This window comes from Mustela lutreola, chromosome 8, assembly GCF_030435805.1.
Source record: "Mustela lutreola isolate mMusLut2 chromosome 8, mMusLut2.pri, whole genome shotgun sequence".
Lineage (NCBI taxonomy): Eukaryota > Metazoa > Chordata > Mammalia > Carnivora > Mustelidae > Mustela > Mustela lutreola.
The window spans coordinates 73,267,509-73,295,226 of NC_081297.1; the positions used below are offsets into that span (position 1 = coordinate 73,267,509).

A 27,718-nucleotide genomic window follows, 5' to 3' on the forward strand; every position below is an offset into this window, starting at 1 on the left:
ATACTGAGGTCTGAGTTAACCTTACTAATACTGACTGCATCACCGTTATCCTAACTCAGCACATTCTCACTTACAATGACCTAACCCAGAGAAAAACCTTGCACTTACCTGATATGCTGAGTTGTCTGTTGTTCCGAGTATTGTATTTATTGCAAAATGTCTATTTCAATAAATGCAGCGATAGTTATACCACAACACGCCTCTCTCCTGCAGCAGAAAGCAAGTTAAAAGGACTTCAAGCTGTGACCTCAGAGGCAGGCACAGCCGCTCCCATCCTTCAGCCAACCTTCTGGGGAGAGCAGGTTAGATGACAGTGAAGCTGGCTCCCTACATAGCAATACTTTCAAATAAAGCATTCTGTGCTGGGAGCTGGGGGATTTACATCTTCCAAATTCGGCTGGCCCGAGTCAATGCTGCTTCTATGCCTGAAAATATTAAGCATTTCACTGCAGTCACTTAATGCAAGAAACTATCTGAGGCGACTTCACAAACCCTGTCATTCTGTTCGGAGACTAAAGAATGAGCACGGCATGCATAATTCATGCATTAAAATCTTCAATGCACTTCCTGTAGCTGCTGTTCTATCCAGTAATGGGCTATTGATCACCTCATCGCTAAAACAATTGAAGCTCTGCAATTGGTTTATTTCCACAAATAAAATTACAACCTAAATCACAGGCAGAAGGCTCCAACCCTGCAACACCCACACGGGTAAAAGACTCACATAGACGAGATAACATTTGCATGCTGCAGAACGTTTAAACTGGACTCTCTGGCAGAAACACTGTAGTATCTGTCTTCTTTTATTCAAAACACATACTTTTGAAGATTTAGACTGAATATTTTACATTATAAGTGAGTTATACGAAGTTTGTTTTTTTTCCCTGCCTTTTTCTGAAAAATCAACAGGCTAAACTGAAAATTAAGAAAAAAATAAATAAATAAAGAGAGAGATGTGTGCTACAAATCATAGGAGGTTTTTACCCAGATTCATATGGACAATCTTTCTTAGAAGATTTTAATTAATTTTTCATTTAAATAAGGTGGAAGAGATTTTTTTAAACATCATATGTTCATCATTGTTAAGTATTTTGGATGGTAAGCACCTTATTTTTTTCTGGGAGTGTCAGTAATTCTGAGGGTCCTTTCTTTTAGTATTTAAGCTTCTAAGAACATACTATGGTTTGTTTCTGTTACTCTTTTTTCACTGCCTCAAAAAGTGGGCTTTAAAACAAAATATGCAATTCATTATGCTAGAGGGATAACACAGGTAGCATTTTAAAATGTCGTAATAATTTCTGTAAAAAATACCAAGGTGGGAAAGCCATGTAAGATGGAAAATGTATATAAATTCTTGTCTATTTCCCAAAGTATCTTCAGGGTAAAAATTAACTAAGCTTTATTTATCCACCAAAAGAGGACTAAATACGATGTTATCAAGGTCATTTAGAAACCTAATGTTGTGTCTTTCCAAAGCCTCTTTTCATATCCGTATAGGTACCACATACATAGACACACAGTTATCATAGTTCTATGTTGTCACACCTGACTATTTATAAGACCCAAGTGAAACCTTCAAGTTCATAGCTTGGGGCTATACTTGAGAAAATCTGTCAGAGTATAGCCAAGGTTTCCAACAGTTATAGTGTACAGGGAGCAATTCAGCCTTGGAGGAAGCATGATTACAGTAACTTCCAGTCAATAAACCAGTAGCAAGTGAGATCAGCCTGTAAGGGTAATAGAGGAGTGCTGACGACAACAGGGTGGAGTTCGGGAATGTTCAGAGAAATAGTTCTTCTTTACAAAGCTTGGAAGAGCATGCCTCTAGGTCATAGAGAAGATAATTTCATTTACTTGATTAAGATTATGCTAAATATTCTAAATAGCCATTTGAGAAATTAACCATTCAATTACTATATATATTATATATCAACTATATATATAATATGTGTTCAATTGAATATATATTATATATATTCAATTACTATATATATTATATATATTCCAAAATATTTTGTTCTGCCCTGTGAAGATTCTATTTGAACATTTGTATATATTGCCTCTAACTTAATATAATTCAAGTGAACTACATAGACCTTATTTTATAATATTTATCTGAGTAATATTCTTTTTTTTTTAAAGATTTTATTTATTTATCTGACAGATATCACAAGCAGGCAGAGAGTCAGGCGGCGGGGGCTGTGGGGGAGAAGGCTCCCTGCTGAGCAGAGAACCCAATGGGGGCTCGATCCCAGGACCCTGAGATCATGACCTGAGCCGAAACCAGAGGCTCAACCCACTGAGCCACCCAGGTGCCCCCCTAAGTAATATTCTTTATTCTTTAAACAGAAGATTGAGGACCTCAAACGTTTAAAAAATTACAGAAGTTATAGCTAAGGATTAATATCCTGCCAATTTTATCAGTTTAATCACCTACAATAGCAATTTTACATGAAGATAACACCTCATTTAAAAATACGAAAACATTACAATGTTACTTATCAGGTGTGGGGATATAGAGTACAATCATTAGGATATAAATTGTTGACATAAACTAAAATAACTACACTTATAAACATTAGAAATTTAACCTCTCTGAAATGATATGATTGAATAATGCATAACGAGGTGGATAAGAAGAACTTAATTCATCTATCCTGCAGTGAGTAAGAAATCACTATCTTTTCTTTGATACAAATATCTTAGACTCAAGTCTAAAATGAAGATAGCAACTTTGTATCTACTTGATGAATTTTTAAATTCAATTGTCTTAAAGATGCGGAGAAACATGAGAAACACACAAAAACACCTCATGGACCTAAGGTGTGCAAAAAAATATGGAATAAGAAAAGCTATAGGGGTGGTAAATCCCTATAACATCAGAGATGAAGCTGCAAGCAAGTCTTGAATGGGAACAACTGGGGGAAAAGTAGTCAATTATACTCGTAGGTAAAACAAAGCCAAAGACTATAATAAGAACCAATTTCTACTTTCCAGAAGCCTGGCTATGCCTAAGAAACACACTTAACCGATCTTTTCAAATGGATGGAAAACAGAGATGGTGATTTTAGATGAATTTGATCTCTTTGCAGATCAAGAGATTTTTCCAATATTTTGAATTTATAATGCATGTAGAATATGAAGTAAACTCTGTAATGTACAATGGGGTCAATAAAATGAATCCAAATTTGCAAATAAATCAAAGTATATTTAGTCGGCTAAATTTGTGATATCTATTAAGATATATAACTAGACTATCTGACTACTGCCATTTGGAAAAAATGCATAATTTATATCCATTATAAGAAAACATAATGCCAGGGCGCCTGGGTGGCTCAGTGGATTAAGCCACTGCCTGGGTCCTGGGATGGAGCCCCGCATCGGGCTCTCTGCTCTGAGGGGAGCCTGCTTCCTCCTCTCTCTCTCTGCCTGCCTCTCGCTGACTTGTGATCTCTGTCAAATAAATAAATAAAATAAATCTTTAAAAAAAAAAAAAAAAGAAAAGAAAACATAATGCCATGTAGCCTTAGGAAAATAATTCAGCCTACCGAAGTTTCTATTCTGAACTCAAGGGATGTAGGAGCAGACTGCTTTTGTTCTCTAAGATTTAAGACATCCTTTCTTCTTTTCTTGCTCTGTCCTACTAATACTATAATAATCCCATAATCATAACACATTTATTTAATTAAACACATTTATTATATACCTTCTACAAGAAAGAAATTATGCTAGATGCTAGGAAAATAAATATGTACAGATCAGTGTCTGCCTCCAAAGTAGTCATACTTTAGTGGTGAAAACAGGAAAACACATAGACAAAGAGTGATGAATATAAACAATTTGATATATATTAAGATATGCAAATGAGATAATTACTAAAGGGCACTAAGCCTCTATGCCAAATGACTTCTAGGTAAGTATTAATTCTTACTTTTACTCCACTAAATGAGGCATAGTAAGAAAAAATACTGGCATTACCAACTGCCCATAGTGTATTTAGGAAATGATTCATGGAGGTGATATTTAAAGAAACTGAGTGGTATAATGGAACTAATATGGTTTTTAATTGATAAATTTGAAAATAAATTCAGGCTTCACTGAATTTATATAACCTTGCGTGTGTTATCCACGCTCTATGAATATCAGCTTTATATCATCTGGATAATATAGAAATCAAATTAAATATATTTCCCTAGCTTCCTGTGAGAATTAAATAAATAATTTAGAGCACAATGGTTACAGGATAGTTTTTGTAGTCATCCAGATGAGAGTTTAAATTCTGCCTTGATTTCCTCACCTTTAAAATGGGGATGATATGAACGTCTTAGAATTATTAGGAAATTCAAATATTACAATGCCTTTATATCACTTAACAGAGTTCTTGACACAGTAAGAACCTTAGAAACATTAATTCATTCCTTCCCAAAGCTCAATCTTGAAGAAAAGTCTTGAAGGAAAAGTCATTTTCAGTAACAAGAATAATGTGCATTTGTAGGGAAGCAGGATATCACATAATACGCTTGAGAAACTAAATTCTGTGTATTATGAGAATTTGGATAAATAGACACTTTGTCAGGGGATAGGGAAAAGTTATATAAAATCTGATTTACATAAGAAATATAAAATTTTTAAAAACTTTTAAGAATTCTGTTCAAATTCTGATTCTATAGAACATTTTTTACACTGTTAAGGAGTCTGAAGCTATTCTACAGAGCGAGATATTTTAAAATTTCCCCAAGAGAATCATATGACTAGATTTGGTAGCTGAAAGATAGACTGGGAGCAGTAAACAAATGAAAAAAGTATGTTTAATAGAAGACCATTTGTAATCCACCAGAAGAGATGAGGACCTAAACAAGGCAGACATAGGGATGTGGATATATGGGAAATATTCTAGAGATATTTAAACATTAGAGTCAGTAGGACTGAGTAGTATGACGAGGTTGGGAGGAATCATGGAGGACTTCAGGACTTGGTAACTCAGTGTCCTTCTATCACTCCTATCCAAAGGAAGAAAGAACTATTGATATTAAAAGAAGATGGTGAGTTGAGATTATAATACTGCACACAGCAAGGGAGGGGTTGGTAAAGAATTGGATATTTACAGAATTTCCAAAAGACATTTTGATAATGTAGCTGTAACACACTTAGGTGTATGGAGAGTGACCAGAATTATTTAAGGTATGGAAGTCAAAGAAGTGACTCAGGGTTGAAATTGTGTAACAAAAAGTAGACGGAGGATGAAACCCCGAGATGTAGATAACAAAATGAACTGAAAACACTGTCTCAACTAGCTATCTTGACATTATTTATAAATTGATTGCAAAATGTAAAACTTCTAATGTATATTAGAACAAATATTTACTTTAATCTTCAAGAAATAAATTCAGTGACATAAGGAGGAAGAAAAAAGCTATAGGGAATAGGTATCCTAATATGTCTCAAAAACTTGAGGTACTTATACATCGTCCCTGTAACATTAGATTCCTGAGTTCCATTAAAATATCCACCATTCTCTCAATAATCAGTTAGCTTACAGATATCAGTATACTTCCATGACTTCCCAAGTGTCATAAAAATGATCCAATTGTAGTTCAGTATCTATATAAAAGGAAGATACTAAGAATCCTACTAATGGTTATCAATATAATTGAAAAATATAATTTAAAGCCTTTTAAGTTTATGAAGGAATTATTCTAATCCTTACTAATCCTAATGTACTTTTAGTTATTTTAAGAGAAGCCTGTGTTTTTGAAGTTTTTATTTAAGTTCTAATTAGTTAACATACAGTGTATTAATAATTTCAAGTGTACACGTAGTGACTCAACACATGCATATATCACCTGGGGCTCATCACAAGTGCATTCCTTTATCCCCATCATATGTTGATGGTAGTTTTTCTTTTTAAGTGACTAAATGCTCTTGAAGGAAGGCATTTTTAACTTCAAGTCAAGAGATATCAGCAACCAGTTCTACCCCATGAAATTCACTGAACAGCTCTAGGTATATGCTGATCTGTCTCTAGATACACATTAGGAAAGAGTTTTAAAATTATATCCTGCTTGTCTTCTCTAGTAACAAATTTAAATATTTGCAAAACAGTTTGCTCCAAATATATTTCTGGTCTCAAGATAATTTAGGTTTGCCTCACTATGTCTCAATTTTTTTTTTTTTTTTTTAATTGAACAGAAATCTGTATCTTCTTAGGTCTTTTAGGATTTTTAAGCTTTTGAAAAAGAATGATTCAACCCATGATTCACTTCTTCAATAAGCTTTAATGGGGAAACAAAGGTTTATCATATGAACTTATGAATGAATAAATGCCAACAACAAAATAGAGGATACATTAATTACCATATTTGATTGCATAATGCCTTAAAAGTACAAACGCCTTTTACAGACTTTATACAAGTGTTAGCCTCACTACCACTAAAAAGGCACTTAATTAAAAACTTCTAAATACATGTATTTTTAAAATAACCACATCAGGATTATAGGGCACAAGTATATATTATGTGCATTTATGTGGGATGTGCATATGTGCACAAATATTTTAACATTTTGAATTATACAATATTTCACTTTAGGGTACTATATTATACAAATATTATACAATATTTCACTTTAGAGTAACTATACAACTTGCTGAATTTCCACAAACTGACACAGCTATGCCACCGGCACTCTGATCAACAGACAATATATTATCAGAGGCCCAGAGGCCCTGTATTCTCCTCTCCATCCCCCACCACCCACCCAAAGCCACTGCTCTGACTGCTAACAACATAAATTAGATTTTTTTTTTTTTACACAACCAACTTGTGGTGTTGCAGAATTCCACAGATACAGAACTATTTCAAAAATAAATTTGCACAAGCATTTCCTATTCACATGTTCTCATTCGTATTTGGCCACAGTTTCAACATGTAAAATCTGTTATACTTTCATTTAACAAAGCAATTTTGTGCAAGCTCTTTTTGAGATGAATACTTTAGAACACATTTTATTTTCTACCAAAAGCTAGGTCTCAAAGCAGGATATTAATGTACGACCTTTTGTGAAAAATTTGTTTTTGAGGAATTATTATATAAGGCAATCAACTTTGCTTTTTCATAAGGAGTTTTATCTTTAAATTTGCAACAGTAATTTCCTGGATAAGATTTCATCACAGATGTTTGTCCTGTGAAATTAAAGAGCCACTCATAAAAGGAGGTGGAAGTAGGGATCTTAAGGAAAAAAAGTGATACTTTACTGAAATGCATGATGATTTAAATTAAAAATAGATAAGTGATTTAAAGTAGGGACTACAAGCTCAAATTCATAAGGATAACATATGATCTAGACTGCCTTCTTAGTGCAGAACTATCAGATGCAAAACTCTTGGCTATAGAGCCCAGATAAGCCAGTAATAATTATGTTTGGAAAATAATCCCAATTAGTGACACAAAGGAAAACAGGTTTATGAAATGGAGGGGATAGAAAAATGAGTTTGAAGCATGCAAGTGTGAATGAAAAAAAATACCTGCTTTTCTTCTGATTCAGCTGATATTGCCTTGAGCCCTTTCTTTTCACAAACATTCATTGATGTGGACTATGGATCAAAATCCAGCTTAGTACTAGGAATTTAACTGTCCTTATCCCAAAAGGTTTAGAATCAGTGGTCTATTGAAGCTAGCCCATATGAGCTTTTAAAAGTCTATTTTAATTTTCAAGAAATTTTCAAGCCAATTATTAAACAGTTATTATTTATAATTAGATGATATGAATTTACATTTAAAGAAATTACATTTTAAAAAGACAAATACTAAAAATACATTTCCTATACAATTTACTATTATCAATATTTAAGAGATTGTTTATACTTATTCTGTCTGTATGGTGGAAATGCTATATAATAGTGTGCTACTGAGCACCTCTAACTCCATATTCAATGAAATCATTTACTAGCTTGAAACCAACCATGGTGAAAATAGTTACAGGGTCAAAATTAGCAAATGTGAAAAACCAAGGCCTTTTCTTTTCCCCTGGAAAGCCAGTTGTTAAGCATTTACCAGCACACCCCAGCTTGGATTTCAATGTCTAGAAAGTGGTAAAAGCAATTAACCTTAACCAATTCCAACAACATGGTTTTCCAATTTTTATTTTAGCACTATTCCCTCAAAATTTCAACTAATGTTACCAGTATGGACAGGCAAAAGTTGAGTTGTAGCAAATTCCTTGGCCAGTGAACAATGAACTCAGAGTAATGTCTGAGAATATTTATCCTAAAAATCTGTACTTTTTGTCTATTAAGAACAAAGGAAAGGAGCACCTGGGTGGCTCAGTCGTTTACACATCTGCTTTCAGCTTGGGTCATGATTCCAGGGTCCTGGGATCAAGTCCCCCTGGGCTCCCTGCTCAGTGGGGAGCCTGCTTCTTCCTCTCCTTCTGCCGCTCCTCTTGCTTGTGTTTTCTTACTCTCTCTCTCTCTCTCTCTTAAATAAATAAGTAAATAAAATCTTAAAAGAAAAAAGAACTGGGAAAAAAAGTCAGGATATCTTCAGAGGTGGTTAAATCATCCAGGTAAATAGAGTTTAGAAAAAAATATTGAGGTTAACAACCCTTCATCAAATCATAGAAAAATGTTATGTAGCATTAGCTATAAATATGTTTTTAACTATCTTATTATCCTTCCTTCTTCCACAAAAATATTAAAAGAATTTTTAAATGGTAAAGCAATTACAAATATACAGTCAGTCCCAGATGTGCATTTTTGCTATAGTTGAATAGGTTAGTAAGGTGACTACCTAAAAATATATAACAATAATTTAAGAATAATGCAATGGTTTAAGAGAGTAAGATAGAAAGTAAGTATTACATATTCCACTTGAAAAAAAATACAGGAACATAGAAGGATAATGAGATTCTGCCAATATATGAGAAGGATGCTGGGAGATCTACTCCTAGTCACTCTTATTTAGGATCTTCAAATCCCTCCAAATTTGGAACACTAATAGGACTACCTCAGAATCTTTAAAATCAATAGGCTTTGATTTGGGTGCAGCAGAAAGCTTCAACTTGAGAAGAGGGTGGTACTAGGTTTTGGACATACTAGAAGCATCCTTAGGTTTTCTTAAGCTAGCTCTTTGAAAATGTCTAATATCTGAGCTCTGTTGGAGCTCTGTATACTCATATCTTAAGTGCTACTAAAGTTAGTCTTCTTCTTACCCTTTAAAACATCTGAAATTAGTTGTGAATTAGACTTAACCAAAATGACAATAAAGCCTCCCTCCAGATCTACTTTAAATCACATTGACTCAGATATCCAGACTAAAAGAAGGAGCATGCTTTATTCTGGTGATAAATATTATTACTTTAGTCTCTATTGTCCTTTCACACAAACCAACTGTGTACAACAAAAAAATACTGCAGGATATGAAAAAGAACAAGAAACTGTATCCCATATCAAGAGCATAAATAGTAAATAGAAACAGATCTGATAATACAGGGACAAGATATTTTAGGACTGGACAATGTCTGAGGAGATGAGGCTTTAAAATGTATATTGTAGTCACCTAAAACGTAGGGAGGTGGTGTTTGGCTGGCTTAGTCAGTAAAGTATGTGGTTCTTGATCTCCAGATCCAGAGTTCAAGACCCACATTGGGAGTAGAGGTTACTTAAATAAATAAATATTTATGTATACTGTAGTCAAATGGTGAAAATAAACGGAATCTGAAAGGAGACATTGATCATAAGCATAGAGAGGCAAGAAGAGATCAAAGAGTTTTCTGAGGTAGAATTGATAAGTATGTGGGGGATAGTAGAACCAATATTTGCAATACCAAGTTCTACCTTGAAAAATCAGTGGATGTTGACAACAACAACTAAAACCAATTATCCAAAAGTTAGAATAAATATAAAAGGATAGAAGACAGTGAACTGTTTATGTCTACTTCACCTACTCTTTCTTGACTTTTCAGTGTTCTCTCCAAACTCTAATAGCCAGAACATTTATTTATTTGAATCCTGAGATACTCTCCTGGTTACTTCCTTGCTTCTCTGGCATTTCTCTCTTGTAACAGCTCATTTGTTTTATTTCCACTTAAATATCTGTAATCCTAAAGACTTCTCTCTCTTGTCCCATCCTGCCCTCTCCTTTCCTCTCATCTCTTTTTCTCACTTTGTGCTAAATACTCTCATCCACTCTCATAACTCAACAGATTACATGTAATGAATTCAAACTTGTATCTCTAATTAAGATACTCCTTCTGAACTCCAGATCCATCATCCCTCATATGCTTAATGTTTATACTTTGGTATCTCACAAGTGTCTCAAACTCAGGCAGCTCACAAATGAACTCAACTTATTTCTGCCTAAATTTGGTTTTCCTCTTTACCTCTCTATGCTAGGTAATGGTACCCTTATCCATTCAACTGCTCATGCCAGAAACTAAGATATCATCTTGTATACTTGAAAGATCATATATACACTCATGAACTCAAACTTATTCGCTAGGCAAGATCTCTTTTCTGAAGTCTAGACATATCAACTTCATACTCCCACTTAGTTATCTCACTCTGAGATAACTGAATTCTCAATATTTTTTTTTCCCTTCATTCCCTCCTATCTTGGTGAATGGCACCACCTATACCATGTATGCATGCCTAAAGTCTACATCTATGACTCTCTTTTCTACCTCCTAATTACATAATGAATTTATCTGCTTTTTTCTGTCTTTACTGTCAATAACCAAAATTCAAGCTCTCATCATCTCTAGCTTAGACTACTGAAATAGCTTTATAGGTGATCTCTCCAGATCCACTCTTGTGCCTGCTATTCCATACAAAATACCATATGAGAACACCTAAAAGAATCTTTTAAAAATACAAATGCTATTATATTGTTTACTGGCATAAAAATGTTCAGTGTTTTTCCACTACAATTAAGATAATAGTAAAAATCTTCAACATTGCATATAATGTCCTATAGTCCCCAAACTAATGCTCTAGCTTCACTGGTCAGCACTCTGTTTCTTCCTATCTTTAAGTTAGGAATGCTTTTTTTCCAAATATTTGGTTTGCTAATTGACTCATCTTTCAGGCTCTATTCTTTATTTAACCCCTTGCAAGTAGTTCTTTCTGTGATTCATTTTCAAAATACTCAGTAACTTTCCTTTACAGCTGATCCAAATTATAATTAATTATTCATTGAATCCCTAACTTTCCACTATAGTGTAATTTTCACTATGGCAGAGACCATATTTGTCTATTTGCCTTTCATTTATTATAGGTCTGGTCTTTATCACTGTGACTGGCACATAGATATTTGCTGAATGCATGGACAAATGAATCAATGGCACACTGTGTGTTTGTATCAGAAGATCTGATACTTTAGGTTTAAATTATCAGTCACTGTGATAGAGTTGACCAGATAGAACTGAGCTGCCTGCCTTTGAATAAATGGTTCAATTCCAAACTTCAGACCTTTAGCTAAGAATAGTTGTGTATCAAGCATTCCTCAAAAAATCACTACTTGTCTTTGTCTCAGGATATTGCCTCCCGCTTGTCAAACCTCTACAGGTCGGTAGACTTTGACCTGTTGTTACCCATGCTAGACAATCTGCTCTGATTCTGAGTCCAAACTCATTTCCTCTTAAATGGAAAAGTTTTATTCTCTTCACAACCCTACCTATACCCTGACCTACTTGAATTCTCAGTTGTCTTATATTCCCACTTAGGTTCAATCTAAGACAGAACACTGATTAACTGTTATTAATTCTAATAACTCTAGCTATTATCTTCACTTGGCTTTCTCTGAGGAGATTTTCTTCAGAGCTTTGAGAATTTTCCTAACTGTCTCCTAAATTTCCAGCAGTTTAAAGCTAATGTGTTCAAATCTGGTGTGGAGATGATTGCCAGAGTTGTTGCCAAGCCCTGATGTCTTTAACTTTTCTAACTTCTGGTTTTCAGGGTGTGATCTATTTATGTACTTTTGACAATTAAACTGTCTCTTTCCTTCTTCATCAAAAACAGGAAACCTCAATTGGTAAATAAGCTTTCAGTAATTTTTAAAATATAATAATTTCACAAATAATGCTTAACAGTATTAAGGGTATTTTTCTCCTAACTCTATTCATATTTCCAGTTATATCTTCCTTGACTTCCCAATGAATTATTAAGACAGAGAGGCAGTGTATCTAACAGGTAAAAGAATAAGTTTTCATTTCTTACATTCTGGTGTTTAGTATTTGTCTTACACTTACTATTTGTCCATAACCAAATTACTTAACCTCCTAAAATCTCAATATCTTTTTAAAGTGGAAATATTAGTAACAATGATAATACTTTCATCATAAAAATACTGTGAGGACTGATTAAATGCAAGAACATGAAAAAAAAAAAAAAAACCCCACTAACTTACCTGGCATGGTGCCTTAACATGGTGAGAGTTAAAAGTTATTAGCTACTATATTTCATGCACTCCCTGAAAGCTAACACCATGCTTTATGCTGCTGGGTCATATATTCTAGCACTGGGCTTGCATAAAATAGGTTTATAATAAATGTTTATTGATTGATCAATAAATTCAACCAGATTTTCTGGGTATTTTTGTTTTGCCAGGTCTTAATGAGTCAGAAAATACCACCTCCCACTAGGAAAATCATTCATAGTAACACAAGGGTTACTTTCTGCCAGAAAATGACACAAACACATTTTTAAAGTGTTTGTTGATTTAAAGCAGATTTTGTTTGTTTGTTTGTTTGTTACTAACTCTTGAGACTCAGGGAAAAAAAACCTTCTCAGCAGGGATTTAAAGTAATTTAAATATTGAACATAGTATGACCCTATTTTAATACTCCAGCATGGCAAAACAAATCTTAATTTAAATTCTAAGGAATAGATTTTATTATACATAGGTTATTAAGTAACTATACAACAATAGATTTAATTGTGTATACAAATACCAATTATTTATAAGACATCAAATAATAGATCTTATTACAGGTAACAGATTTTGATTAGATATTATTAAATAACAATAGCTTACAAACACTGACATTTACTTGTGCCAGGCATTTTCTCAAGTACTTTATGTGATTTATCAAATCTAGTAATTCCTACAACCAGCCCCTATGGACTTCCTTAATAATACTCCAATAACCTCAGACATACATTAATTTAATTTACTGATATTTATTTATAAATACATAAAAAGTTAGAAAGTAGGTTAGAATGACACTTGGGTTTATGTACATATACTGTTTTCAGCTGCTGATTCGAAAGTACTATGGATAGAATGTGGGCTTTAGTATTCTGGGCTTCTGCACTGCATAGCTCCAGTGAACACCATCTGGTAACATTTGCCTTCTGCCTGAAGAACTTCCTAGCCATTATTTACGGTACAGGTCTCATAGCAATAAATCTCTTTAGCTTTAGATTATTTGAAGAAACGTATTAATCTGCATTTTTGAGAGATTTTTTTGCAAGGTATAGAATTCTAGATTAATAGGGATTTTTTTCACTTTTCTTTCAGTATTTTAAAGCTGCTAAAGATGCAGGTTTTATGTGGGAGTTAGAGAGATGTTAAAAATGACACTGAGGGGGGCACCTGGGTGGCTCAGTGGCTTGAAGCGTCTGCCTTCGGCTCGGGTCATGATCTCAGGACCCAGGGATCAAGCCCCACATTGGGCTTTCTGCTCAGCGGGAAGCCTGCTTCTCCCTCTCCCACTCCCCCTGCTTGTGTTCCCTCTCTGGCTGTGTCCTTCTGTCAAATAAATAAATAAATAAAATCTTTAAAAAAAAAAAAGAATGACACTGAGGTTTCTGACTTCAAAAATTATCAGTAGGTGTGGACAGAATAATTGAAATTAACTTAAAAAGTACAATCAATATACAAAAATAGAGGATAGAGAATTGGTCAGTCCCTTGCACTTCATTCTTTTGAGCACATTGGCTCTCTGTCACACACTTACTGATTCCTAACTCAGACATTTTTCCAGCTCGTTTCTGGAACACAAATTTATTGCCTTTGCCTCTTGCTTCTCTCTTCATTCCTTTTCAGTCTCCCTTGACAGTGCAACATTTTTATTATCATCTTTAAAAGATTAAAATATAAAAAATCTCTTCCCTTTTCATTCTCTCCTCCTAGGTATTTTTATACCCTCTAATAACTTGATCTATCATGTATAATGATTCCAAACCTACATCTTCAGGCAAAATGTCTTTTCTGAGTTCCAGACCATCAGTCTAATGCTATATTCTAAATTTACACTTAGGCAACTAACAGGCATCTCAAACTCAGGCAGTCCACAATTGAATTCATGACTTTTCTCCCAAAATTTATTTCCTCCAATTTTCCCTCTTCTGATTAATGGTACCAGTCTCTATGTACACCAGAAACTTAGATGTGATATTTTATATTTTCTTCTTCTACGACCACTAGTTTATTGGTCTGTACTTGAAAAATATACACTGAATATTTCTGTTCCTTTCTCTCGTCACTGCCATTAACCTAATCATGATCCCTTTCTTGATGTTTTACAGTAACTTTCTAAACAGATTTCCTTACATAATCCATATCAAATGCCCTAGAAGGATATTTTTTTAGTGAAATTGTCATCCTATTATTTCCAGGTTTAAAATCCTCCAGGGTTTTTCCACTTCAACCAGGATGCTATTCTGTATCTTCAACAGGACATAGCAGCTCTGTCTCATCACTAGTCTCATCTCATATTATTCTGCCTTCATGCACTACATTCCAATCACTCTGGTCCCCTTCCTGTTCTGTCTTAATGTACACACTCTGCACAGACTGCTCTCTTGGGCTAGAATGTTTTTCCCCCACCTCTTCACCAACTTCATCTCATCGTTGAGGTTGTACCGTAAAATGTACTTCCCTGGGAAATGTTCCTCTGGGAAATCATCCTCCTAACCCTTCTCCTTTCAGGCAAGGTTAGGTATCTTGTGATTCATTCTCATTATACCTGCACTTTTTCTGGGTAGCACGTATGGCAATCATAATTACTTACTTGTATAATTGCTTATTTAATGCCTAACTCTCCTGATGTCAGAGATCACATTTGTCTCACATTTTATCTCTGCTTATTTATCACTATATGTGGCATATAGAGGATACAAAAAATAGTTTTTGAAATGATGAATGAATGAATCAGTGACACAATTTGTGACTGTATTAGCTACTAATTATTTGTACTAGCTATTAAGACCTGATTCCTTAGGATGGAGGATTGGCAAATATTATAAGGTTGGCCAAATATATCTGGTCTTCCCTCTTCCAAATAGTTTGTATTCAACTTCATACCTTTGACTATGGATTCTTACATCCTTAGTTTCTCTCTAAAATAAGCTGTTCCTTTGTCCCAGTATTTTCCCCTCCTTGGCCTTACCAAGTCTGCCCTAATCTCTCATTCTACTTGATTCTTGATGTTTATCATCCTGACCTCTTTCACTAATGCTATGTCACCTGTTCTGACTTTGTGTCCAAACACATCTTCACTTGAAGGAGAGCTTCATCTTCTCCATGTCCCTACTTAAATTCTTTCCCCACCCCTTGGAAAGCTCTTTTTTTTTTTTTTTTAAAGATTATTTATTTATTTATTTGTCAGAGAGAGAGAGTGAGCACAGGCAGAGTGGCAGGCAGAGTCAGAGGGAGAGGCAGGCTCCCTGCGGGGCAAGGAGCCTGATGTGGGACTCGATCCCAGGACACTGGGATCATGACCTGAGCCGAAGGCAGCTGCTTAACCAACTGAGCCACCCAGGCATCCCTTGGAAAGCTCTTTTAAAACACAGTCTCCAGGTCCCACTTTGAGAAATTCTGATATATAAAATATGGGGTAAAGCCCCCAAATTTGCATCTCTAGCAAGCTACTAGGTCATGCAGATGCTGGGAGTCTTGGAATCAAACTTTGAATAACACTACTGTAATAGTTTGAGACAAGTTTGTTAAAATCTGGTGGAAGTTGCGTGTCAGGTTTTGAAAACGTCATGATTGCTTTTACTTTTCTGCAATCTGATTATCACCATCTAAGCTGCCTTTCTACATTTACTGTTTAAGCCAACAACTCATGAATGCCCCTCTGTTTAAAGAGTTTTTCTAGAACAAACATAACTGTTTGTTATCTTTTATAAGTAATTAAAAGCACAGTTTTATTCTGTTCGCTCATCATTGACCACAGTCAAATTGCTTTATGCTAGAAGATATGCATTTTAGTGACCAAATATACAATGTTTCATGTGCTGCAGCCTGGGGTTTGGATGTGGGCCTCACATTTAATAGCTAAAATTTCAGTTTATTCATCTGTCAAATTAGAAATAAAATAATAGCCACACTAATAATACCTATCTCAGAGGAATGTTGTATTGATCAGCTAAATGAAATAATTTGGAGGAAAAAAAAACAAGCACAATTGCATGCCTCACAAGAGCACAGAAATATCACTAAAACTGGCATTATGTTTTATGCTTTGTTTTACTCCACAGCATGTAGCAAAAACCTGGCATAAATTGGTGTTCAATAAAAGCTTAAAATTATAAGACTTAATGAGTGCCACAAAAGCTATGAACCCAGGTTGTTTAAAAATTTTAGTAACTCCTGATTCAACTAGGGTGCTCCAGAGAAACAAAAGTACCAAATACATATATGTGTATATATATACATATATATACACACCTACATATACATATGTATGAGATGTGTGTATGTACAACATACAGTATATGATATGACATATAAAATCATATGTATAATATATAGAATATGTGTATATATGTACATTTAAAGAGATTTATTTTAAGGAATTGGCTCACATGATTATGGGTGCAGAGTAGGCAAGTAAGAAACCCCTAGGGTAGGCCAGAAGGCTAGAAACTTGGCAGGAGTTGATTCTGCAGACTTAAAACAGAATTTTTTCTCTGGGAAACTTCAATGTTTTTTTCTTAAGGCCTTCAACTCATGGGATAAAATCACTGACATTAGGATGGTAATCTGCTTTACTTAAAGTTAACTGATTTTAGATGCTAACCACATCTATAAAACACCTTCTCAACAACACATAGATTAGTATTTGATTAGGTAACTGGGCACTACAGCTTAGTCAATTGACACATAAAAAATAACCATTACAACTCCTTTCTATCTATAGAAAAAAAAAATTCTCTCTTGGTAGTTAGGGATTTCCATGATCTAATCCATTTCTCTCTTCAAATTCCTCCCTCCTCATTTTTGAGACTCATTTTTCAGGTTCCATCATTTTGTGAAGCCAATTATTCATCTCTATGGGAAGTACTTTCTCTTCCCTGTTCTCATAGTCATTGTAACTTTCCTGTATCCCTCTGTGTCATAATCTTCTATACATGAAATAATTTTTCTGTTTGTTAAGAGCGCCTTGATTATGGGCATTATGCTTTCTTTTCATTTTTATCCCCCATGGAGACTTTTCATATGGTACTCAAAAGATGAGTGTTGAGTTTATTAAATTATCTCCCAGCAAAAACTTTCAAATAATGGCTTTATCAATGATGTAAAATTTAATGCACTTCATCTGAAGGAACAACATTTTAATAGTGTAACACACTGGCACACTGTGCATTCCCATTTTAAATAATGTCATGATTTACTAAAAAATAAAACATTTTACAGATATGACATTTAATATTTTTGGTAATATATCATGAAGATAAAATACCAGGTGGATATATTTTTTAATGACAATATTATGAGTTCAATTTAATTTAAATTATATATTTTCTCACTCTCCATTCAAGAAAAAAAAGGCAGTTATTCATTTTCAAATTCAAGGGGCAGAGTATAAAACAGCAGGAACTCAGGCAATTCAGCAATCCATCTATCTTGAGAGGAATAAAACACTATTCCACTCTGTACTGGCTGGCACAACTCTTCACCAACAATCCCCCATTTAGATATAAAAACAAACTGGCCTTTGTATTTTGTTTATGCTGTCACCGGGGCATTGCTCTCAAAGCACTTCAGCAATACAAAAATAATGTCACTGTCTCTCACAGGCAAAGCTAAAAAATACTCACAAAAAGTGCTGCTCAAAGAGCATATTTATTTCCATTGATTTTTTGATTGTTCAGTGATACAGATATGAAACTAAATTGTTTATTTTTGTCAAGACACTGAATATTTTTCTCATTTTACGTACCTCTAGGCAAAATTCTGAATTGCAGAATAGTTATTAGATATGTATAAGGGAAATGATCTAAATTTACTCACATGAAGTTTCTCCTTCCCCTTCCCCCTTTCAGTATTTAAATTGCTAACCTAGTAAGGAGCGATGTGAACAGAAGCAATAATGTATTATAGGTGCAATGATAAGAATAAGTACTGAGTTCAGAGGAAGCAGAAAAGAGAAACTAGGATAATTAACCTGAGGAGGTAGGGAGGAAGAAGCTCGGGAAAGGTTTCATTCGGTTGAGCACTGGGACAAGAGTAGATATTTCCAAATGGATAAGATGGAGGACAGAGGAGTTATTCCAGGAAGAGGACGTCACTGAAAAGCATTAAGGAATGACACAGTGTGGCTCACGCTGTTTAAAGTACCACTGAGCATGGTGTATGCCTGTGAATGGATTTGATACTGATCCTATCAGTATCAAAATTTGATGTCCAGGGGCGTCTGGGTGGCTCAGTAGGTTAAAGCCTCTGTCTCTGCCTTCGGCTCAAGTTATGATCCCGGGGTCCTGGGATCGATCGAGCCCGCATCAGGCTCTCTGCTCAGCAGGGAGCCTGCTTCCTCCTCTCTCTCTCTCTCTCTCTGCCTTCTTCTCTGCCTGCTTGTGATCTCTGTCTGTCAAATGGATGGATGAAATCTTTTTAAAAAAAATTTGATGTCCAAGTCCAACATGCTTCATGATCTGGTTTCATGTTATCTATACAACCTGAATCTATTCACACAGTAGGTGCTGAATAAATATTTACTTAATGAATATACCAATGAATAACATTTTCTAAGCATCAATAAGCAAGAAACTTTGCCAAAGTTTATGGAGAATAAAAACAAACAACTACAATTGAAAAAAAAATAGCAAAAAACGTGGTCAAGACCTCATAGTAAGAAATATGATAATTCAAAAATGACAATGACAAAATCAATATAGTTTCATAGGTAAGCCTGTTTCCCCAATGCTGTCAGTGCTTATGCTGTTCATGCCTACTTTGTGTTTTGATTCACAGTATTTCCCCTCTCTGCCTTCTTGAATACTTCCAAGTTCCTTCCTTTACATATCCAGATCTTAGCTATCTCAAAGAAAAGAGGAAAAACAGAAATAATAGTGATTGAATGTGCTTTTCTCTTCGTTGCCAAGCATTCTAAATGTTTTATATAAAACATTTTATTTAATCCTCACAGATTTTGAAGTAGACATGGTCTCCTTGTTTCAGCATGATAACCAATGCATAATTCAAACAGGTTAAGTAATATGCCCCCCAAAATATAAAGAGTGAGTGGAGGGACTAAGAGCTGAGCTCAGCTGTATCTCCTCTTTCAAAAACTCATCTCACATGTTATTTTCTGGAGGAATCACTCTCTTAGGACACATCCTCTGAACTCCGTAGGTCAGCATGCTGTCACACCCTAACTGTTAATGTTTTTCTAATTAATTCTTCAGGTTAATTCTATTCCCTTCTATGGATTAAAAGATCTTGATGAACAGAACCACATTTTATGTTCTTATGCATCACTGGTGAAACTCCAACAGTGCTGATCCCATGGCAAATGACTGCAGTATCTGAGGGTTGATGAGGCTGCATCTTCAGGGGTTTTATGTGATGTAAGTACAACCCTCCCCTTCCCATAATGACTCATCAACTATTGCCAGTGCTCAGTGGGGAGATACAGGTAGGTCATTTTCTGATATGTAATGTTCCATCAGTCAATTCTTGTATATCTTAACAAAGTGATTTCTGTATTACCTTATAGTTTTGGTACTAATGCTCTATGAGCCTGCACAAGCTACCTATTTCACAAGGATTTTGTGAAGATAAAGAATGATTGTGTGTGTAAATAAATGCTTCGGACTTGAGAGTAATGAAATACAGGTTTATGTTTTAATACTTAAGGAAATAATCTACTTGTGTTTCTTAGTTCTTATCAAATTTATCCCTGAATTAATCTGATAATTAAATCAATATCCATTTCAAATGAAAAACAAACCAACAACAACAACAAAACATTTATGGTAAAACAAGAGATTCATACTGCCCTCTCCTCCTCTGTTGTGTCTGGGGGTAGGAGAGGTAGACAGAAAATCCTGAGATTTGCAAGTGATTTTGAACGTGAGATGACGGTTCTGCTCTTCTGCTTACAGGTTACTGAGCAGCAAAATCCCAGATATTTCCAGTGCGGCCAGGGCCTGTGGACTGACCTGCTGTGAGATGGCCAAGAGGCACAAACAAGGGAGAAAAGGGCAAAGTCCGCTCTAGTTTTCTATGGGAACTAGAGATGCACAGAGAGAATGGTGAGTTTTGGGTTAGGTTAGGTAGTCCACAGACCATGACTGGAAGCTCTAACTAGGGATCAAATCTTATAAAAGGTATCCTGGCAGAATGAAGGGATAGCACTGTAATGTAATAGCAGCTCACTTGACAAAAGAAGGGAATGTGGCCTCCTATCCAGTAAGACTGTCTTCCTCAAAAAGCTACTAGGGAGACTCCCTAGCTTGACCATGACTCTTAGAGGATCATGTTCCCTATGACCCTTAGAGGCAGCAAAGGGCGTCAGCTGGATGTCAAGTGCTAAAGACGAACCAAATGTGGGCCTCAACAGCAGAAACCATACGTATTGTACGAGTCTTTTCATGAACTCTATTTCCAGCTATGAAAGAACCTCAGAAACAAGGTGAGAAAAATGCCATTCCTATTTTGTTTTTTGAACACAATGTGATACCAGCTTCCTTAGCAGCTGACGCCCTGTGGTAGCGCGTGTAACACTTCCCAAACATACAACTGGTGTCCAGTCAGATCATTACCACCCAAATTTATAGAATTGTATTTTCAAGTGTAAAAGAGGAAATTTTGTATTTATTTCTGAAATTTTTTACCTTGTTGGTTTGAGCTCAGCGTTATAATTGTAATGGGCTTGAATGCTGATTCTGCCATCTAAAATATTAGCTACTATTATATTATCACATTGTATCATCACAGTTTCTTGTTACATTTAACTTTCACTTTCCCAGGTTTGCACTACCCTATGTAGGAGAAGACTGAGCTACCATTGCCATTGTATAAACTACAGCTCTGACACCGAATCTAACAAAGGACAAAAAGGAAAATATATAGATGTAGTCATAGGCGCTAAATAAATAAAACCCTAGCAACTCCAGCTCCAAAATGACTTAACTTAATGGTCTTTTGGGTAAAAGGATGAATCAATGTTAGGAAATCTATGGATGCAATTAATGTGCACCATGGAGCAGAGAGAACAATTAAGCTGAGTACTGGGTGGGTCACGCATACAGTAGACTCACGCAATAGATAAAATATGTGCTACTGACAACAGCCTTGGGAAGCACTCAAGTGTGAACCTCTACAAAATATTAGCTGCATACAGTTCATGGGTGTGTAGAGGTATCTCAGGTTTAGATGGATCTAAAAATGTTAAGGTAGAAAATATCAAGGGTGTAAATATAAAAAGTAAGAATCTCATTAAGTTTTCATAGTTTATATTCTGGGAAAATATACACAAATATGGGAATAGTACAAAGCTATTGCAATAAACATTATTTCTAAATGAAACATTAGAAAAATAACTTATGTAGCCATGAGAATTGGCCAAATTATAAAAGGTATGACTTTAAAATAATGTTTTTGAAAAATTTGTGACATGGAATGTTTTAAAATTCAACACAATGTAAGATGTAGTGAAAAAAATAGGGTGTTAAAATTATGTATATATGACTTCAAAATATCTAAAGATGTTAATAAAGCTTATTTCGGAGATGCGAGATTATGAGTTATTTCTCTTGTTTTCCAATTTTTTCAAAGTAAATGAATTCTTTAACTTAAAGCACTCCTATTATAGACATATTATCTGTAATTGTTATAAAAGCCTTTTCATTATCCCTTTTGTCATATGAGGAGCATTAAATGGCTTGACTATACTCTTACAGGTGTCAGTGGAGACCTAAAATTCAAATTTAAGTTTCTTTAGGTTTTGGGCGATACATACAAATGCATTCTTGCCTCACCATTTCTGAGAAGGAAACCCATCATTTCAAGTGTTTATGAAAATTTCTAAGCAATTTAAGTATTAGTGACTGATAGGTGATTCAGTAATCAAAATGCAAATATATAGATTAGAATTTTATCTCCTCTCTTTGCCAATCTTCTGCTCAAAATGATATTAGTATGATAGCAGAAAATCATGCCAGGATATTTAAAAAGCAGATTATGTTATCTACATATGGAAAAATGAATCTTAATCACTAAATCAATAATTACATAGCAACTGATATTTATCTATATGGCATTATGCTGAATAATCTGTGGAGGTTTGAAAGATGCAAAAGACAGAACTCTCTTACCTTATAGGTTTTATAATCTCACTTGGGATATACACACACACACACATATATATATCATATATATATGATATGTATATCCTATATCATATGATTATATATCATATATCATATACATATATGTAAAAGAAAATAATAAAGGTTTAGAATAAAAATTAAGAATACAGGACAAAGGGGGAAATTAAAATGTATTAAGTGTCTACTAGGTAGTGGGTACTGATCAGTGCTTCATATGTGTCACTCTGATGAGGCAGAACCTAAAAGGAAGAGAAGCTTCTCTAGTGAACTTAAAAAGTCATCTAGAAAGAACTTCTTTTTATTTTTTTATTTCTTTTATTGGCATATATTATTTGTTTCAGAGGTACAGATCTGTGATTCATCAGTCTTACACAATTCACAGTGCTCCAACCATAGCACACAGAGAGAGTCATTTCATTGGTCTATCCTAACCTAGTAGGCACCTGTTTCCCTAAGGGAGGATAACAATAGCACCTTTTGTGACCTGCTGAGCAGATTTTCTAAGAGGTAATTTGGGGTCAGAGAATGATCCTTTTGTGACTTAAATCTTTGAAGGATTTCTGTTCTTGGCTGAGGTTGTTGGCAGGAGAGGATACCAGGAGCCTCAAAGGGATCACCATGAGGCAAGGGAGAGCATGGCCACAACCCAAGCTCAGAACCATGGTTTAGAGAGTCCCAAGGAAAGGCTGAGGCTAGCAGTCTTTCTCCTGTCCTGGCCCACAGTATGACAGTGGACATTACAGGAACAATGGATGAGCATCTTCTAGATAACAGATGGAATTACGAAGCCCACAAGTGTGCAGGGATTTATTTTAATCAGGACATTCCAGTAGCAGTGCAAAATCATCAGTTAGTATGTGCTGGGGAACCAGTTTTCCACAGAAGCTCCAGGTGTACTGACAGAAAGCAACAGATGAGACTTCCTTCTGTCTGCTTGGGATTTAGGAAGTGGGTAGCCCATATCTGAAGGAATAGTCCTCTGGGAATCTTGGGCAATGAAAGTGGACATAGAGAAGACTTCAAGATAGAAACTTTGGTTTCCTCCTGGCGATTCACAGACCTCTACCCCTGGGGATAAAAATATATGCTTATAAAAAATAAAAAATTAAAAAAAAAAGAAACTTTGGTTTCCTGCTAATACAGGCATGCTAATTCAAAGTTATATTAAAAAAAAGAAAGAAAGAAAACAAAAGAAAGGAAGAAAGAAAGAAACTGCAGTGGAATTCCAGTTGTTTTTATTTTTTTGTGGTGAGTAAAAGCTCAGAGAAGATTTATGCTTTGTCTGAGGAATCGTAGCTGGTATTGCAAAGCAAGGATTCAAACCAACTCTGACACTAATATTCTATCTCTACAAAAGAGATGTCACAAGAAAATTATATATTTTCCAGATAAAACTATATATATAGTAAGACCTAGTAAATTATTATTCACTAATAATTAGTAAAATGTTTTCTTAAACTCCAGATAAATATCACTGTGCAACTCTGAAAGAATATAAAGCTTATGTTTTCATTATGAAAAGTTACAGTCATTTTATTTTCTTCTTCACTGAATCTCAGACACTAAATCCCCTGTGCTGTCTTGGATTCCTTTTTATTGAATAAGGAATTCTTGTTCTGATTAAATGGAGTAAAAAGTCATGTGATTTTCTTACATTAGTCATGCTTGAAAAAGAAAGCGATAGCTTTTAATATGTATTCTATAATTCATTCTAATATACTTGATGAGGAACTCAACTTATTAAACATCCAAAATAACTCAATTATGTAACAGAAATAACAAGAGTTTGCCAAGACTTACTATAATAAATAGGCTTTAATGACACTGCAAGATACACTAGGTCTGTAATGCTTTTCCCAGTATTTGGAAAGTGCCAAACAGAATAGTGAGCACAAATTTGGTGCTAAACAAATTACTTTTATTTTATGATAGCTGCCAGGTCCTATATAAACTGTAGCATTTAGGAGAGTCCATGGAATTATTGAAAAAGTCATATAAGATACAAGTTACAGAGATATAAAGGTTTTTAAGTGACAAACAAATGAGAGATGTCATCTTACAAATAAGATTAAAGGTATGACATTGGGGAGGGTATGTGCTATGGTGAGTGCTGTGAAATGTGTAAGCCTGATGATTCACAGACCTATACCCCTTGGGCTAATAATACATTATATGTGAATGAAAAATAAAAAAGATTAAAGGTTGACTTCACTTACAAATTCCAACTGATGAAAGAGTGATATAAATAGATACCAATACAGAAGAATAGTTTTTTTTATATATCCCCAATGCCTGGAATACAATGTGGGGTATACTGAATAGATACTTAAATATATTATACATTTACTTATGTTCATATTTGTTAGATATTAGAAATGTCACATTGTATTTAAAAGTTCAGTGAAAAAATACAAATAAGACCTTCACAATAATACAAAATCAGAAGAGAAAAGTGAGTGGAATGAAGTAGAAGCTATTCACAGAGAAAGGGAATCTTCCAGACAGATCCCATATCCCCAAAACTTCTGGCTTCTATTTGAGATTTAGAAGTCAACCATTAATCTAATTGCCTTTAGCAGAGCAGAGTCTCTTATTTTTCTAGCTCCTGCCAGTTCCTTATTGTTGGGATTCTGCAGTTTCATTTTTATGTGTTTGGATGTAATTTTCTTGTAATTTATCCTGTTTCAGCTTCCTTGTCTACCAGGATATGACAATTAGGTATTTTTCAACAATTCTAGAAAATTCTCTGCAATTACTTCTTCAAATATTTCGTTATTTCTATTTTCTCCATTTAGAACACTAATAGCACACATTATATCTTCATTCTGTTCATTTGTTCCATGATCCATCCATATTTTCTCTGGTAATTTCTACTTTTTTTCTCCCTATGATGTATCTCTCTTGATGCCTATTTCTTTGGATCACAAATTATCTCTTTAGCTGGGTCAATTCTACTAAACTGTTCTTTAAGTTTGTAGTTTTGATTGTGATATGTTTCATTTCTATTAGATTCTTTTCCAAAACTTCTCATTTTTATACTCCCTAGTTCCTTGCTCATATTTTCAAACTTTTTTTCTTTAAATATATTTGGGTAGTTAGAGCCCCTCATCCTCCTCACTCACCCACCCCACCCCCCACAGGATGCCCATTACCTAATCTTCCAAACCTGTGAGTATGTTACTTAACACAGCAAATAGGACTTCACAGATGTGATCAAGGTAAACTCACTTGAGATGGTGAGATTATCCTGCATTGTCTGGATAGGCCCAGTCTAATCACATGAGCTCTTAAAAACAGAAGAGAAAGACAGAAGAATGGGATAGTGAGATGAAATGTAAAAAGAACTGGACTACTCTTGTTGGCTTTAGAAAGATAAGGATGGGGCCATGAGCCAAGAAATGCAGCAGGCTCTAAGCTCTGAGAACAAACTCCAGTTTATAGTCCGCAAGAAAATAGAGACTCCAGTCCTTAACAACCATAAGAAATTGAACTCAGTCAATAATTTGAATAAGCAGGAAACTGATACTCCCTTGGAGCATCCAGAAAGGATATAATCTGCCACTCTTAGTTTTAGTTCAATGTTAATGATACTGGAGTTCTAATCTATAGAACTGTAAAATAATAATTTTGTATAGCTTTAAACTATTCAGTTTATAACAATTTATTAGCAGCAGTGGAAAATTGTTCTTCAGTATCAGAAGTGAGCTGTTACTGTAACAAATATCTACAAATTGGAATTGATTTTGCTATTAGGCAGCAGGCATAAACTAGAATTCTGAGAAACATGAAAAAAAGTCAAGATTTCTTTGAATAGACTGTTAACAGAAATATGGGTGTTAAAGACTGTCCAAGAGGGCTCTGAAGGAAATGAGAACATGTTATTGGAAACCAGAAGAAAAGGGATTTTTTTTTAATAGTGGCAGAAAACTTAGCAGGGCTGTGTCATGCAATTATGTGGAAAGCAAGGGTTGTAAGCAATGAATCTCACTATTTAGCTGAAAAGATTTCCAAGGAACAAAAGGTACAGACTGATTTTTTTTCTTTCTCCTTAGAGTAAAATGTGAGAGAAGAGAGATAAATTGATGAAGGAGCTGTTAAAGAAAAAGAAACCAGGACTTGATGATTTTGGAAATTCTTAACCTACCTGTATTACAAAGAGGCTAAAATTAAGAGATTATTTTGAATTTAATTTTTATTTAAAATTAAGAGATTAGTTTTCTAAGACTCTTCAGAAAGATCAAAAGATCAGAGTGTTTAGTAGCAAAAAAGACTCTTTGAAGAGATTAAGGAAGGGATCATAGATCTTAGATCCCCTTAGTCACCTCAGCAGAAGCCAAAAATAGTGTGGAAACTTCTTTGGAAAGATCTCTTGGTGAGCCTCTTATCTGATGGAGTGAATCTTGTGACATCCATGGAAGACCCACAGAGTTCTTAAGAATTTTCTATAACCAGAGATACTGCTAACTTGAACTGGAAGGGGTCAGAGAGGTATGATGTGAGAAAGCCTGCAATTGCTGGCTTTGAAGCAGGGCGGGGTAGGGTGGGAGGAACAAAAGCCAAGGCATGTGGTAGCCAACTGGAAGGTAGAAGAAATCCTCAGTTTAGAGCCAGCAACAAAGCAAGGAAACAGTCCTACAACCATAAGGAACTGATTTCTTCCCAGAGGCCAAATGAATAAGAAACTGATCCAATTCTCATCTGGAGTCTCCAGAATGAAATGCATCTTACCTGCAATTTGACTGTATCTGGTGACACTTGTACTATTACTATAGATTACTAACCAATAGAAAGGTAAGGTGATAAATCTAGTTGTTTTACAACACCAAGTATGTGGCAATTCACTACAGAACAATAGAAAATTAATACAATATTAAACATACTTCTTTTTTTCCAAATCTGATCATTCCAGTATAATATAAAACTATATTTCCTATCATTTGTAAAACTGTATTTCCTATCATTTTTCCAGCCTTCTTTTAAGTCCATTTTTATCTATATGCTTTGTAATTTTTGAATTAACTAATTTAGTTCAAAATTTATCTTCAAAACATTGAATTTAGATTCATACAGCAACTTATTTCTTTTGCTCCTTCCCACTAACTATGAATCTGGATCCATTCTAAATAAATGGATGGAGTGTGTTGGATCAGATGAATTCTA

General features: G+C 34.7%; 1 protein-coding gene and 1 pseudogene across 3 annotated transcripts in view; one reads left to right on the forward strand and one right to left on the reverse strand.

Annotated features, from left to right (window-relative positions):
* The window catches only part of CNTN1 (contactin 1), a 354,959-nt gene that overhangs the window by 237,776 nt on the left and 89,465 nt on the right, over nucleotides 1–27,718 (reverse strand). The window contains exon 3 of one of the 3 annotated variants that reach the window (XM_059185640.1): nucleotides 109–207. The exons of the other annotated variants lie outside the window; for them this stretch is intronic. The gene's annotated coding sequence lies outside the window, so the exon portion shown is untranslated. The remainder of the gene's footprint in view (nucleotides 1–108; nucleotides 208–27,718) is intronic. 3 annotated transcript variants of the gene reach the window in all.
* Nucleotides 1–27,718, forward strand: part of LOC131839780 (elongation factor 1-alpha 1-like) — a 113,829-nt pseudogene that overhangs the window by 48,261 nt on the left and 37,850 nt on the right.